At 35.1% G+C, this 14,700-nt stretch overlaps 1 protein-coding gene and 1 pseudogene across 1 annotated transcript in view; both read right to left on the reverse strand.

Annotated features, from left to right (window-relative positions):
• OLFM3 (olfactomedin 3) overlaps positions 1-14,700 on the reverse strand; it is a 202,957-nt gene that overhangs the window by 98,449 nt on the left and 89,808 nt on the right. The gene's annotated exons all lie outside the window — the stretch shown is intronic.
• LOC132002260 (large ribosomal subunit protein uL30-like) lies at positions 236-1,196 on the reverse strand (annotated as a pseudogene).

Here is a 14,700-nt window from a genome sequence, read left to right on the forward strand (position 1 = left end):
TCCGGCTAGCTGAAGCAGTCTCAGCTTGCTACTTCTCCGCCATCTTGACTCCCTCCCCTCTGCTATTATTTTTATCCTTAATATATCTGATGAAAAATAATAGAGAAACAAGATTTGAGTATTTCCAAGTAGATTGTATGGTAGCTTGTTCATTCCGTCATTCTTTTTTTCCCCGTCATTTGAGAGTAGTCATTTATTAACTGGCCAGATTACAACAATGATTATGGTAAATACCTTAGTTCATCCTTCTAATAAGCCTGATGGTCTTGCCTTCCCTGTTGCTGGCATCTCCACCTTCTACAAAATGAGTGGTCTTTTTCATCATTCCCCCTCATGGGGAAGATAATTTGAAGGGCCATAAAAAGTTGTTTGCTTATTTAAACCATTTTCTTTCTTTCTTTTTTTTTTTTAAGATTTTATTTATTTATTTGACAGACAGAGTTCACAAGTAGGCAGAGAGGCAGGCAGAGAGAGAGGGGTAGGTAGGCTCCCCACTGAGCAGAGAGCCCAATGCAAGACTCAATCTCAGGACCTGAGATCATGACCTGAGCCAAAGGCAGAGGCTTAATCCACTGAGCCACCCAGGTGCCCCTGAAACGTTTTCTAACAGTATAGATCTTATGAATCAGATCTTCCATGAAGATGATGCCATATTTGCCAAGAGATCAGGCAATCACTACATTATCTCTCAGGGCAATTCGCTTCTTGTTGATTTTGCTTTAACCACTCTTGCAGATCAGTTCATTCACTGGCTTCAGGTTTGGGTAACCCCATGCTGTGTATGGTTGCACAATCCTTAGCATGTTAACTGAAGCCTTGTTGAGCTTGACAAAGGTGCCATTGAGGATCTGGTGAAGGTGAAGAAGCTGCAAAACCATTTGAACTTTTGGGCTAACACCACTGATACCTTTGATCCTGGTGACAAACGCCAACTTGGGTTCCGCAGGAACACAGAAGTTGCCAGCTTTTCTTGCCATCTCCGCCATTTGAATCTTAGTTCTGTACATCTGCCTATATTCCTTGTGGTAACGCTTAGCATTTTCATGCATAAGCTTCCTCCTTGCCTTTTGAAGTGTCTTTTGAGCAAACTCCGTCCTCAGACGCTTGATCTTTAACTCTGTGAGATTCCTTTGCTTCTTTTTAAGGGTTTCCGACATAGCAGGAACCTTCTTTTTCTTCTCTTCTGCACCCTCCATAGTTCCAGCCAGGAAAGAGGAAGTTCATTTGTTCATTCTTTCATTCATTCATTCTACTAATCAGCCTTAATCCCTAAATGCTTGATCTCTCTTGTAGGTAAAAAGATCTTTAGAGATCTGTAGGAGCCAATTTATGGTGGGTAAGAAAGCTGTCAAGCTGACAAGGGTGAACACAGTCAACAAAGCTAACTTCTCTTGTGCCTCAATTGGTTTAAATTTGGTTTCCAGAGTCAGTTAATAGAAGATATTCCAGAGACCCAGAAATATAAATTAAGTGGCAGACTAGTGAGATGTCAGAAGGAATGTGATTATTGTAATATGATATTTTGTAGAACAATCTCTTTTGAGATATTAACAATATATATACACTGAGACTTAAAAAATGGAATGTATATAAATTATTTGGTTTATTAAATCAGTGTTGAGATTTAGTCTAGATAATTTAAACCCTTAGAATAATTTTTTAGGTGGATTGACTTCTATTCATTTTATGCTGTGTAAACTCAGAGGAGAATTGCACTTTCTCAGAATGTGTCACTTAATATTTTCTATTTTAAAAAAGAAATAGAGTTTATAGCATAAGAATTACTATTTTAATATTTGCCTCTGTGTCACATTTAAATTCTCCTTTTACAATTCATTTTAAGTATGTTTCTCAGCCCAGTGACTGTAACAATAATACAAATTGTAACTGTATCTCAACAACTTAAACTATTTGTTCTTTAAGCATCTTTAACACAAATCACATGCATTAAAATGACAGTTAGTTACCTTGTTTGAGCTTGCCATTAGTCTACTTGGAATTGTTTTCACTAAGTGGAGCTGGAAATACACTTACGATAAGCACCTGAAAGATTTATTTTATTCAGAACTCTCGGGATATAGAAGTCATGACCCCAGTATTGAGCTGTTTACCTTTCACAAAAAGAATAAATACAAATACCAATAGATATAAACACTCTGCTTACTTTCAGGTCAGCTAGGGGTGGAGTGACTAAGTAAGATGAATGGATTCAGGGTTTTAACATGTTTCTCTGTAAACCCTTTTGTAGGAATCTTTATGTCCTTGCTCATGCTACTGAACTTTTTTCCAGCCTCAATTAATGAGATTGATTTCTTCTTCATCAATTTTACCATGGTCCTGGACTCAATTCCTCTATTGGCTTATTCGTTTGCATTCTGTTGTCTTGTTTCTAGTGGATTCCCTACAACCCTAAGCCTCCAGTTCAGTCGCTAGAGATAAATTATGCATATCAGTACACGCTGACCAAATTGCTTTTTATTAAGTCCATGATTTTGACCTTAGACTCATGTGTTATTCTGTCTTGGTAAGCCTCAAGGAGATTTAGTGTGTGTGTGCTTAAATTAAAGTAGGTCTAAATTCCATGCTTTGTTCATTTTCCAGGAGTTTTATACTAATGTTATAGAATAATGAGAACTTTTAATGATTTATTTTTTCTTCCATTGAAAACTCTGTCCCCTCCTCTTGGGCCTAATTCTGGACCTTTGGTCCACACTGATACCTTCTGAGAGGATGTTGAATGGTTTGGCATGGTTCCGGGAACAGTGCTTTACAAATTGTGTGGTTTCACTATTATATCATTAAATTAATTTACTTGGCCATGATTACCTTTTGAAATGGAAATGGAAGAGAATATCAGATTAATTTCATAATTTTTACATTTGTGGAAGTATGAACTGAGAAATTTCCAATATGTTGTATGCTTCTTTGTGGTGAATGTATATCATTTATTTTGCTTTGTGTTTGTGAGGCTTTTATTAAAGCACAGAATAAGGTTTCTCTGTTTAGAATCTTCAAATGGATCCATCTAAAGGGTAGATGATGGTGATGATGATGATGATAATGGTAATAATAATAATAACAACAGTAAAATGGTGGGTAACATTGTTTGCTTAGACTGGCTTTTGTAAAATAACGTATTTATAAACACATATGCAATCTGTGTGTATAAAGATTAGGGATAAATTTATTATTCATTTTATTCTTAAATAACTAAAAAGTGAAACAATTGCAAGTAAGACTTTAAAACTACAATAATAAAGTTTAAATTAATAACATTAATGTGGCATACACAACTACTTTCTTGAATTTAATATGACCAGGCTGGGTTTAATAATATAAAGATATATTAGCATTTAAAAATTCTCATTTGGTATTGACTTTATCTTTTAATTTTATGACATTTGTGTCATCCTGGAATCAGTGTCCTGGTCATTGTAGTTTTTATGCCCACTTACTGGGACTCTTACTACTAAAAAACTGCTATAATTATGTTGGTAAATTCTAGAAAGAGTGGCAGCAGTTTGTTCACTCACAGTTTGCACATGGTACTAATTGCGGTTCTCCATGTCTCTCTCTTTCTCTCTCTCTCTGCCTCTCTCTCTCTCTCTTTTTTTTTTTTTTTTTTTTTTTTTTTGCATGCTTATCCCCTCTGTACATATGTAGCTCCATTTTCTGGTCACTGTTTTCTATTTGAACTGAAAAATTTTTGTTTTATATCATTCCTTGATCTCATTTGACCCTCCCTAAGAGCAAATGCAGTAAAAAGCAAAAAGAAAGGTAAATGCAAAAAATAAACTTGTAGTGCAAAACCAGGATAAAAGATGCCCACAAATAATCCAGAACACGATTGGATTTAACTCCTTTTTAGCTTATATTTGAAAGAAAGAACCCAAAATTTGAAACCTGTATTTAGAATCTTTCAGAATATATTCATGGACTCAAGAAGTTCATAGACCTCCATATGGAAAACTTGTCCTAGATAATTCCTCCAACTTTTTTCATTGCAGGGGTGTGTGTGTGTGTGTGTGTGTGTGTGTGTGTGTGTGATGTGTTTCAATTACCTGTAGAAAAATAATCTGGTAACAAGAATATTGAAAAAAAAATGGTAACAATGTATGAATTTGTAAGTTCACAACTTTTAACAAGTAACTTGGGTAGTCCTCAAGTGAATAAGAAAATGAAAACCAGTGGAAAAGGTATGAAACTAAAGTTTGTATTCTAAAAAAAATACACTTATATTTGCAGGAGTCTTTGTGGGTAGTGAATTACACACTAGGAAATGCTACACTAAGAGTTTAGTATAAAATTAGAGTTAGAAATTTATCAACCTTTAGGAAAGTAAATTATTCTACATTAAACATAAAATTGACCTATATGTAATTAATCAGTTCTATAATTAGTACAGCCAATAATAGATTAACCAAATCTAAGTAATTTATCTGATAGAAACAGGAAAATCATTATTTTTAAAGTAAGTACAACTTTTAAGATTACAATTAGGAATATAGTTTGTAAGATCATAAAAGGAAAAAAACCTCTCTAAGGTGACTTTCTGAAATATCTTTTGAGATAAATCATATTAACAGCTAGTACATTTCTATTAAGTATCTACTCAGCTTGAAAAGCTGTGTTTGAAAGCAATATGTATATTATATTTATATATGGCTTTCTTTTAATATCTCTTTTAGGCACTTATTTATTTTTTTATTTTAATTTTTTATTTAATTTTTAAATTTTTAATTAACATATTATGTATTGTTAGCCCCAGGGGTACAGGTCTGCAAATCGTCAGGCTTACACACTTCACAGCATTCACCATATAGGCACTTATTTATTTGTTAGTTTTGGGATAGAAGGGATTTTCGAAGAAAATGAGTCATCCTCCCCTAATGTTTATCCATATTGGAAATATCCATAGCTTACTAAAAAATATTTTAGAGAGGTCATTCCATTTTTTGTTTTATAGAGGATGATTTTAAAATATTAATATTTTGAGCAACTATGATGTAGGAGATAAGATTGGGTAGAAAATCTCATTTCCTTATCGTTGGAGGTTTTAATATTGAATCACATTGCATTGCTTCCTTGATGTGACTTTACTTGGAAAAGAGTCTATTTATTTCACAAGTAGGATTTTCCCCTTAGGTTTATCATTTCAAAATAAATAACCCTATTCCAAGGGGAAAATATTTTTTAACTATGTAATATGTTTTTGGATGGTGCCAGGGCGTAGAGAAAAATAACAGAAAAGTTACATATAGTTGCTTGGTATTTTCAAATTGCATCACAATTTCAAAATGATCTTTCAGGGAAGAACTTAAAGAACTTGATGGAAGGACAATTCCAGTTGGGAAAATTAATGGCGATTCTCTGTCTTTTGGTATTTTTGCATGCTAGACAAAAAGAAATCTGTGTTTTTTTTTTCCATTTTGCAAAGCTTCAAAGACCATAAACAAACAAATGATTTAAAAATATTTCATGATAATTCCAGCTCTACATTCTAACCTAAGTTAGAGATTCTTAGGTCATATAATGGATTAACAGATTCATATGACTGGCTCACATACACTTCAGAGTGTATTGTTACTTGTAACTTTTAGTCTAGGTTTCAGAGTTTTGCAAAAAGGACTTTTTTTTCCAGGATGTTTTGCTTGGGTCCTAATTATGACAGCTACATTTTTGCTTAGTATCAGTCAAACATGTTACTGAATTTAACCTTTATAAAAAACTTTCTATGGTGGGTAATATAATCCTTTTTGACAGATTAGGAAACTGAAAGAGCTAAATAAGTTTAAGCTACTTACCACAGGTCATATAACTAGGGTAGGCTTGGTTTTTGGCTGATTTCAAACACTTAATATAACAGCGCTTCTACTTGTGAAGTGATGAGAAGTTTTGAAATTGTAGTAGGAGAGTAAATGTAATTCTAGATGATGTTTTGATCTGACTTCTTGATGTTTAAGTGATTCTATTTAATACTGAGTGATTTGGGAAACTATTTTATATCCGCAAGTATGAATTTCTAATTTAAAAAAAACCAGATTTGGATGGTAAGAGTAGAAAATCCTGAACATTTATTTAATTCATTTCACAAACATTCATATGGATACCCTAGAGTGTACAAAGGAAAAAGGCAATTATATTAGGTATCTATTGCTATGTAACAAAGCACCCCAAAACTTAGTTGCTTTAAACAGCAAATATTTATTATCTCACAGTTTCTCTATGTCAGGAATCTGGGTATAGATCAGCTGGATGCTCTATGTCAAAGTCTCTCACAAGGCTCTAATTAAGGCTGGAGTTGTGATCATAACTGCAGGTTCAAATGGGGGAAGATCTGCTTCTGAGTTCATTTGTTGTTGGCAGGACAGTCTCACAGGTTGTTTAACAGATGGTGCATTTCCTCGTGGCGATTAGCCTGAGGCTGCCCTTAGCTCCGTGCTATGCAGACCTAGCTTTATGGCGGCTCATGATCTGATAGAACAAGAACAGGTGAAACAAGAGGCTGGGTAGCAAGACTGCAAGCAAAGTCTCTTTGTAACCTCACAATGAAATTGTAATTTTATCACTTTTGCATATTCTGTTCATTAGGAGGGAGTCACTAGATGGGGCCCATAGGGTTACATAAGGGCATTAATAACAAGCAGGGATCTTTGGGGGAAAATATAGAAAGTTCCTACCAAAGCAAACAATATTTGTTAGTGGCTGGTTAACATTTGGCAATTGAATTAAGAGTCTGACAAATTAGCATACCTTTCATCTCATGAGTTTAATCTATAGCGATCTCCCCAAAGAAAATTATTCTCATTCAAGAATAATTTTTAATTTCAGAAAAGGAATTTTCAATAAAAATAGATTGAATAAATACAAAATGGATTGAACAGTACATGTGTATGTGTTCAATATGTAAATAAATAATTTAAATGTAGAAATTTATATATGTTTTATTTAACATTTAATATGTATTTATTAAACTTCCTGCTTTTGTTCTCATGTTAGATCCTGAGACAGAACTTCTCTACATATTAGGGCCCTAGTATCTTAGGTTGGATCATAGAAGTTGAATTGTCACAAGAAATTTAAAATCCTTATTTCAAATAGGACATTACCTTACTACGCTTTATTTTTTTCCTGTTGCTTATCATAGTCTGATACTATATTCCCCATGAACTTACTTCTGTGTTTAATATTTCCCTTACTAGAATGTAAGTTTCAGGATGGCAGGAAGTTTGTCTGTTTGTTCATTCCCATGTACCAAACATCTAGATAAGTCCATGGACATAAACTTCAATACTTACTCAAGAAACAAATGAAATGCATGCACAGATTGGAACACAAGAGAAAATACTTCATCAGCCTGCAAGTCCATGTCATGTTTGAAAAGGAAACTTTTCCCATAGGAAATGATAGTTGAGCTAAAACAAACTGGAGTTAAAGGAAGGGGAGGCCCTGAATCCATAGAAGCAAATTGGTTGTTAAGGCAAGAAAGTATTTGGAGTGGGGAAATCATGCCATCAAAGCTAGTTAGTGAAGGCAGCAAAGCCAAGAAGGGGCTCATCATGTAGAAGGAAATTGTAGAGTCAGTGGATTGAGAAGTTCAGTGGGGTCAAAAAACAGGTAAGAGAGTTGCATTTTGGAGGTTCTGGTTGAAACATGAAGCATATTTGTGGTGAAAAAGGCAGAAGGGGTCACGGATGTGAGTAGCTACAGTAGGTTGGATTCGAAAGTTAATGGGATCTATTTTGAGTTTGTTCTAAAATATTCATTTTATAGATTTAATGAAAATATAGAAGTTTCTTTCAGAAGTGGATGTGCTACATATATTTTCTAAATAAGGCGAAATGCAATGAGTATTCATGACACTTTTGGATTCTCTATGTCCTTTTGCTTCTATTTATATTTAACCATATTGCAATATATAAGTCCCTGTCAACAGGTAAGTTTATTACTATTCTTCAGAGCCTTTTTTTTTTATTCTTTTCAGCATAACAGTATTCATTGTTTTTGCACCACACCCAGTGCTCCATGCAATCCGTGCCCTCCCTAATATCCACCACCTTTTTCCCCCAACCTCCCACACCCCGCCCCTTCAAGACCCTCAGGTTGTTTTTCAGAGTCCATAGTCTCTCATGGTTCACCTCCCCTTCCAATTTCCCTCAACTCCCTTCTCCTCTCCATCTCCCCATGTCCTCCATGTTATTTGTTATGCTCCACAAATAAGTGAAACCATATGATAATTGACTTTCTCTGCTTGACTTATTTCACTCAGTAAAATCTCTTCCAGTCCCGTCCATGTTGCAACAAAAGTTGGGTATTCATCCTTTCTGATGGAGGCATAATACTCCAGTGTATATGGACCACATCTTCAGAGCCTTTTATATGGTATGAGAGATATGAAGATAAGTTCAATGATATCTCTACTTTTAATAAACTGGTTAAGAGTAATACTAGTTAAGACAGGCAAACAATATTGTAAAAGGTTTACATTATTTTGGACATGCAAAATAAACAGGTGTCATACCATTTGGGAGAATCAAGGAAGACTTTAGGAAACTAATATTTGAGCAGCATTTGAAGAATGCATAGAATTTCAGAAGGAGACACATACCTGAGAGAAGGCAGTGAAGATAATCAGGTATGGCAGGCATGTGGAAAAAAGTGAGCAGATGTATGGTGATGCAATGCCTTTGTATATGGAGTATAGAGACATAGAACTGGAAAGGTAAGTATCTTACCTCTATACTAGAGCTTGAAGCTTCAGGAATGAATTTAGACTTAAAGGAGTGTCTGAAGATTTTCAAGATGGCTAGTGGTATGATCATCAAAATATAAATGGGTAAGGAAGCAGATTAGAAGCAGGAAAACCAACAAAAGGATTATTATAACCACAAAGGAAAAATAAAATCCTGAACTAGCATAATGGAATTATGAGTGGAGGAAGGTATATAAATGAGAAATATTTGGTGATCTGTAGACCTGATAAATATTGAGTTGTGAGGGCAATTGGAGAGTGGGACATTAAAGATAATGCCTTGATTTGGATGGAGATAATGGTGGTACTTTAACAGAAATAGGAAAACAAATAGAAAAGCAATAGAATGAGTTTGATTTTGCCTGATTTAATTTAAAATGTTACAGGTAAATCAAAGTGGGAAAGCACAGTGCACAACTGGGAATTGAGTTTCAGATTCATGAGCTATCTCAACAGAGAGAAGAGTCAAAAAACTTCAGAATGAATGAAGTCAATTGGTAGAGGCCAGAAAGGGCTAAAAACAGAACACAGATTTGATAAGAGAGATTACTGATAAGAGAGAATACCTGAGACAACCAAGGAATATTTGGAAAGAAGAGATGGATGATGATGGTACTACATAACCTGGGAGAGATGTGAGGAGAGATTTAAGGAGGAGGACATGACTGGTGATTAGAAGGTCAGTAGCGGTTTAGAGAGAATAATTTCAATATAATAGTCCATATACCCATTCGATAGAACAGGTTCACACTGAATCCTGATTACAAGGGATAAACTTGAGGAGTAAATGAATTTTGAGTAAGTGGAGGCTTCAAGATGCGATGTTTTTCCATAGTTTTGGCAGCAAAATCAGGGGACAGATGGTGTGGAAACTTGAAATAGTTGCATCACAAAGAGGAAATGAGAAAATTGATCATGTTTATCTCCCGAAGAGGAAAGAACTATGAAGAGGAAAAGATTGAAGATGGAAGTGCAACTAAAAGGAACTAGGAAGTTTAGAAAAGACGGAATTGAGGAGTCCAGATTAAAAGAGAAGTTGGTGCAAGAAGGAAAATCACAGCCATCGGGTTATACAAAAAGTGAAGTGGAAATGCCAGAAAGAACTTATGTTGAGGAAACCCCAGTTGTTTGGTCCTAATTATAGTAATCTATAAGAAAATAATATCTACTGTTTGTTTAAGTGTTACTGTTTGCTGGGAGCCATACTCAGTATGTCTATTCAGTAGTTTACATGCACTAACTCATTTGGTATTTCTAAAGGTTCTGTGCAGTATATGCTGTAAATACTCTCATTTAAATGTAGGAAACTGAGGGGCGCCTGGGTGGCTCAGTGGGTTAAGCCTCTGCCTTCTGCTCCAGTCATGATCTCAGGGTCCTGGGATCAAGCCCCACATTCGGCTGTCTGCTCGGCAGGGAGGCTGCTTCCCCCTTTCTCTCTGCCTGCCTCTCTGACTACTTGTGATCTCACTCTCTCTGTCAAATAAATAAATACAATCTTTAAAAAAAATAAATGTAGGAAACTGAATCTTGAGTGAAAGTAATTTGTTTTAAGCTCTAGTGAGAGATCAGACTGGATTGAACTGAAGACTCTCTGGCTCCAAATCCTTTACCCTTGATCGTCATGCTCAGCGGGTAGATTGAGAACTTGAGGATACAAGGGATTTCTCAGAAGCTGTGGTGATTTAACTCAGACAGCATGGCTCGAAATGTATTTAGTCTGGTTTTATGGTTTCTTCCAGAAGAATCTGGCAGCCCTAGGACAGAGAAGATAATAGAGAATTTCAGGAATTGCAGGATAAATATTGCAAAAAGACAAAGGAGAAGAAAAGTCTGACGTGAGAGCTGACACTTACGACTTGAAATGATTGGCATTAGAATCCAATCTGAGGAGGAAAAGAAGAGAGGCCAAAAGAGAGTAGGTAGTTGAAAGCACTGGGAGTAACAGGGTTCTGGGCTTCAGCAAGATGGACAAGGATAGAATGAATAGGTAAGAGAGAATGAAAAAGTGTATTGAGAGAAGTTTCATTCTTCCAAAATATCTCATGCCAAATAACTGCTATTGTGATAAGCCCTGTGTATATGAAAGTTAATTAGACAGTTCTCTCCAAGAGGAAAAAGGTTTAATGTGTCTGAAGTAGGGTGGAACTGGGGTTGTTACAGTTATGGAGTTAAGGAACATGAGACCAAGGATAGGCAAAGATTGTAGTCAATGTATGATGTTAATTACTGAGTTGGTGAGATTGGTGATACTGGCTTAGGTAAGTTAGACACAATATAGCTTCTAAATTTTGTTATTTTATACTTTATGATTAATGATGCTTAAGAACTATTAAAATCTATGCATTCTCTCGTTTTCTATCAAAGAAAAACAATTCTTGAAATGATACAGTGAACTTACAGTTTTATGCATTTGGATATATGCCCTTCTTTTTTTTTAATTTATTTTTTATTTTCAGCATAACAGTATTCATCATTTTTGTACCACACCCAGGATATATGCCCTTCTTAAGGGAATTTGAAATCTGAAAATCTCTTTGAAACAAATTATTTTTGTTCTTTAAAAACAAATTCTTGTATTTTTATTTTTAAAAAGATAAAAAGTATTTCTTACCAAATAATCATTAAATATCACAAATTATTTCTAGTTTATTTTGAAATGATTCTCTGATTGTAGCAAAGTAACATGATTGTGTTTTATTTATTAATATGCTGCTGGAAATGTCGATACTCCATTCTGCTTTTCTGGATTTAAAATCCTATGTTGTTGTTCAGACAGCCTTGTATACAAAAATAAGGTATCATTTCAATTTCCACAAAACCAAGCTTTTGTGAACCTTATTGTTATTCACTATAACTATATCACTATATATTATATGTGTGTATATATGCATATGTATAATATATATAAAAACACGTTATGTAAAACAACTATAGCAACTATTATTTACTAGAGAATATGGACAATTGTGGAATATTTTTTCTGTTGATTCAGTTATTGTTATAGTTTGCCAGCTTATAGTTCTTTATATTATATGGTCCACCATCATAGTTTCCTTGGAGAAACTATTCAGTATCATCAAAAAATAAATGGAAGAAGTTTAAGAAGTAATATTCTTGAGTGATTGAAGATGGCAAAGGATATGGTCAGGGTAGTTGGAACAGAGCTTCAAAACTAATCATGCCAAGTAGGAGGAAAGAAAATCTTGATTTTATTTTAGGAGCCAGTCAGAAGTTATTTGTAACATTTAGCAGGATGGGGAAAGAAAGGGATGCTCCATTCTTCATTTCTGAAAATGCAGCTGCTGGCTGCAAGTCCTAGACTGAAACATGGTCTCCAGTTCTATAAAAAGAGTGAACAAGAATGAATTTGTCAATTTCTAATTTTTAAGGACCTTGGGGTATGTTGTTTATTCTTTAACATGTGGATGAAAGCTAAATCTGTTTTAACCCTTCAATAAATGGCTGATACATGTATGAAAATTGTGTACAAACAGAATTGCCAGAAGCTGGTGACCAACAATACAATTCGCTAATGATAAATGACTCTTTTCCAAAGAGATTTTCTTCTTGGAAGGTGAAAATGGATAGTAAACAAACCAAGGCAAATAACTTTCTATCATTGAAAATAATTTAGGATTATGGAAATCAGCACCCAGAAAAAATGAAACTGCTGATGTCAATTTTCTTCCCATCTATTTACCTTTACTCCCCAAAACTCCCCAATAAGAACCACCACCAGCACCTAGTTAATATTTTAAATAGCTTACTGTCAGCACGTGGTGAACACAGACAAAACTTGCGGTCTTTGGACACAGAAGAATGTTAGAAAAAATGAGGTGGTCTGAGGACGTATTGGTTAAAAATTCCTTCATTATGGTTTCGATAAAAGGAACCTTTCCAAAGATTTCCAAGACAAGGTTTTGGTAGGGATGTCATGGCAACAGGGTTTTGATGGGTGTGCACGTGTCACAAATATTTTGCAAATTTCAGGGTTTTTAGTTTTCACTAATAAGCCTTCAATCAGCTACTCTTTATCCTAGCATACATTCTTCCACTCTCCCGGCCACCTCGTCTTCCTTATTGCAGTATTTCAGTGCAATCATAGAGGAAAATGTGCCCCCCCCCTGTTTTTAAAACAGCGAAAGTCATCTCAAGACAACCAAATACTCATTGGATTGCAACGGACTCCAACTGAACTTCCTGGAACATCAAAATCTCATTAAAACCAGTCATTGAATAAGAATATCACTTATGATACACTTAATTGAAGGACTCAGGCCAAATGTGATTTAATACTCAGTACCCAGGCTGGATATGGGAAACTGTTAGCTCCCACAGGTGTTAGATGGCTAAAAGAGTTATTTTACTTTTGATCTGTTTACTTCTTGAGGGAAGCCTACAGTTTGCTCTGGAAGGGTTCTCCTGCTGATTTAAGAAAGTTGTAAAGTAAATTTCTCAGTGGGGTGTGATCATCAAGCTAACAGTTGGTTTCCAGGGAGTAAATAAAGCCCCTGAAACTTACGATTGACAGCATCACAAGGAGGTGGGGCTCTAAAAATTGTGATGACCAGGTTTCAGAATTGGGATTGGCCTTTAATGCCTGAAATCACAGCTGCAGTCAGTGTTTTTAAGACAGAGCTACCAGCAGCAGCTAGGTCTATGAGAACACTCAGCAACTGACTAAAAATTGCCTTTAAGGTCTAATGAATAATTCAGAATCAGAAATAATCTGCCTCTGACGTGGTGCAGAGGACCACAGTTCTCAGCAGGATACCCAGGAAATGATGTTTTCATCCTATTAGCTTTATAAGGGCTTTCCCACGCCCCCTTTCCTATCTGGTTAAATCAGTAGTAACCAGTGAGGATCAGGGAAAAACTCATCCCTCCACATCTCTTCCATTTTCTAAAATGAGTGGGAACAGAGCTGAATTCAGAATGCCTGCTCCTTAGGGAGCCAAGGAGAGGAATAGCTACCCCTTCCTCCTCTCCCCTGTAAAACTAGAGTCGTTTCTTTGGTAAATCAATTCCATAGAAACTAGGGTCTAGACTGTCTTGGAGGAATGACATATAGCAATAGTTCCTCTTAATGATTTGGTGTTAAATACACTGATAAAATACACCTGATTTCTTATACCATGGCTAAATTGTTGAATTAAAACATACATACATTTATAAATGACGTGGGCCTAAGTTTAATCCAAAGCCTAGAAAATAGTGGAATAATTTAAATGTCTGAATACAAGTCATAGGTTTCAGTATTTCCAACTGTGCGTTGCCAAGAAATGTTCTCATATTTAATCTCATGTGTTTTTTATTACCATGGAGATCATCATAGAGATAATTTATTTTAATGCTTTCATTATACATGTGAGAAAACTGGGGTCCAATGAAGTTAAATAGTTTTCTGTAATGAGATAGTAAGTGGGAATCTGGGTCCAGGATGTAGGATCCTTAGATTCTGGCCTACTCTTTCCATAATTATGTGACTGCCATATTTTAAAGCAAGATGATAAAACCATGGAAAAACCTCATACTTTCCATGTCCTACAGAACTAGAACAAGAATGAATCTCTTATCCTTAGCAATGGCAGCTTGTAGGTGCAGATTATACAGAATTCTTGGCGAAAGCTAAACTTTGAGAAAAAAATGAAAATAGACTTTTTTTTTTATTTTTTATAAACATATATTTTAATGAGTTAGAAATCTGACTGCTAGATTCACTCGCCTGACTTTCAGTCATCTTCACTATTCTCAGTGACCAGATTTGTATATGATATACATATATATGCTCATATATATATATGACCAAATATACACATGCATTTAGAATATGATATGTATGAATGCAAATATTCACACATATATGCAAATTTACACGCATACATATATGTCTGTATGTTCTTAAACTAAACCAGTAGAGAGGTCTTTCGGGTGCTCACTTATTACTT

Source organism: Mustela nigripes, chromosome 14, assembly GCF_022355385.1.
Source record: "Mustela nigripes isolate SB6536 chromosome 14, MUSNIG.SB6536, whole genome shotgun sequence".
Classification (NCBI taxonomy): Eukaryota; Metazoa; Chordata; class Mammalia; order Carnivora; family Mustelidae; genus Mustela; species Mustela nigripes.